Source organism: Myotis davidii, unplaced genomic scaffold (assembly GCF_000327345.1).
Source record: "Myotis davidii unplaced genomic scaffold, ASM32734v1 scaffold2147, whole genome shotgun sequence".
Taxonomy (NCBI): Eukaryota; Metazoa; Chordata; class Mammalia; order Chiroptera; family Vespertilionidae; genus Myotis; species Myotis davidii.
In genome coordinates, this window is record NW_006297892.1 from 44,003 (window position 1) to 46,198 (window position 2,196).

The 2,196-nt window shown below is 49.5% G+C and overlaps 1 pseudogene; it reads left to right on the forward strand.

Moving 5' to 3' along the window:
- The window catches only part of LOC102752999, a 2,420-nt pseudogene extending 1,199 nt beyond the window's left edge, over positions 1-1,221 (forward strand).
- Positions 1,222-2,196: the final 975 nt, after the last annotated feature.

Consider the following 2,196-nt stretch of genomic DNA (forward strand, 5'->3'; position numbering starts at 1 on the left):
CGTCTGTACTTGAATTTATGTTCTTTTTCTCAATATATTCCCTTCTCCCATTGCTTTGCAGTTACGGAAACTAAGCTGGCTAACTTAGAGAGAAAGCTGAGGAGCATGGAGGCAGAACTGGATCTCATCAAAAAATGTAAGCCTCTTCCTGCCCCACTGGGTTCCCGCTCTCCCCTTGTCCTTGAGCGCTCTGGGTTTTCAGGAGGTGCAAGAGAACTAACAATTGTGAACACGGATTATATACCAGGGCCTGTGCTAGGTTGGCATTTTCTCATAAAATGGTTTCATTCTGTCCTCTCATCACTGCTGTTTGTGAGCATTACACTTATTTAATTTACAAGTGAGAGAAAACAGGTCCGGGATTTGTAGACAATTCATTCACCATCACCCAGGTGGGAAGCAGCAAAGGAAAGTTTGCATGGAGGTCTGCTGCCTCCACATCCTTGCTCCTTCCTCAGCACCGCTGTTCTCAGATGGCTGTCCCTGTCCCTTTCTGTCCTGGCATTCACGCCTGGCAACAGGGTCCATGCCTGTTTCCCTGTCCACCTGCACAGGGGCCATTTGGGCGGGGGACTGTCTCCAGGACAGGCTCCCCCAGGAGAGGCTGCACCGTCAGCCAGGACCTTCCCTATGCTGAGGAGCTCCTCCTCACTAGGACCTGACCTGAGGGGCTTGCACATGGGCTCCTTTTCAGAGTCCTCACTCCCAGACAATGGCGTGGTCACCTACTGGCCTGGGCTCCAGGCCAAGTCAATCACACCCATTCTTTGTGATTTCAGTGGAAACCTTCTCCTTGGGCAAGAAATATGGAAAGAAGCTCCATGTGACTAATGGTGAAAAGATGCCTTTTTGCAAACCTTCTCCTTGGGCAAGAAATCTGGAAAGAAGCTCCATGTGACTAATGGTGAAAAGATGCCTTTTTTCAAAGGGAAGGCTCTGAGTGCTGAGCTCCAGGCCACCGTGGCCACCCCCAAGAAAAGCGAGGAGAACAAAGCCATCATGGACTTGGGCAAGGACCATGCCTTCTGGGCATCACAGATGAAGCGACCGAAGGCCAGTTTGTGTATGTGACAGGAGGGAGGCTGACCTATAGCAACTGGAAGAAGGATGAGCCTAATGACTATGGCTCAGGGGGGACTGTGTGTGCCTTCAAGAGGATGGGCTCTGGAATAACATCTCCTGCTCTTCCTAATCGTGGCTGTCTGTGAATTCCCAGCTTGAAGAAGGGGTTCTTGCCCTAACCGGTTTGGCTCAATGGATAGAGCATCAGTCTGCAGACTGAAGGGTTCCAGGTTCGATTTGGGTCAAGGGGATGTGCCTTCGTTGAGGGCATATCCCCAGTGAAGGGTGTGTGGGAGGCACCTGATCGATGTTTCTCTTTCATCGATGTTTCTAGCTCTCTGTCCCTCTCCCTCCCTCTCTGTAAAAACAATAAAATATATTTAAAAAAAGAAAAGAAAAAAAAATGGTTCCCTCAAACCCTCCTTGACTCTGGTGAGTTGTCTGCTGCCCTAAAAGAAAATTCAGTGATGTTTTTCTCTTGCCCAGTGTTGACTCATTCTTTGGTGGGGATGGGAGGAAAATGAAGGGATGGATTTGATTATGGGATTAGGGAGTGAAAAGAGGCTGACATGAGGGTTTCTGTTCCAGTTCTTGGCAGAGGACACCCTCTGTCTTGCCTAAGAGCATAGCACTGCATCACAGTCAAACCATGGAAAGGGTCCAGTTTAGCCCTGTCCTTTCTCAGCAAGGACACTGCGGCCCGTCACAGGGACCCATGCAGGGCCACACCTGTGTCAGTCAGCAGCGGATCACAGCCTCCAAGAGATCCAATTCCTTCTGTTCAAGTGCTGCCACCACTTGATGCCCTTGATCCCTCCCCATGGCTAGCCCAGTCCTATCTGTGACATGAATATGTCTTTAGTTGCTCATGTGCTGCCCCAGAAAACCCTCACTGACTGTAACACCTCGCCATGTCCAATGTCCATGTTAGAAGTCCAAACCTGTAGAGAATGTTTGTGAAAGTTTATCTGAACTGAGCAGAGGATACACCTGGAAGCCAGACAACAGCCCGAGAAAATGCTTCTCAGAATGAGAGTTTGTAGCTTCCTTTGTGCACTTGGTATTGAGGAGGGAACTAAGGCAGAAAACTGAAGGTGGAGGAAAGCCAGGCAGGAAATGGATTTGAGGGTAGGT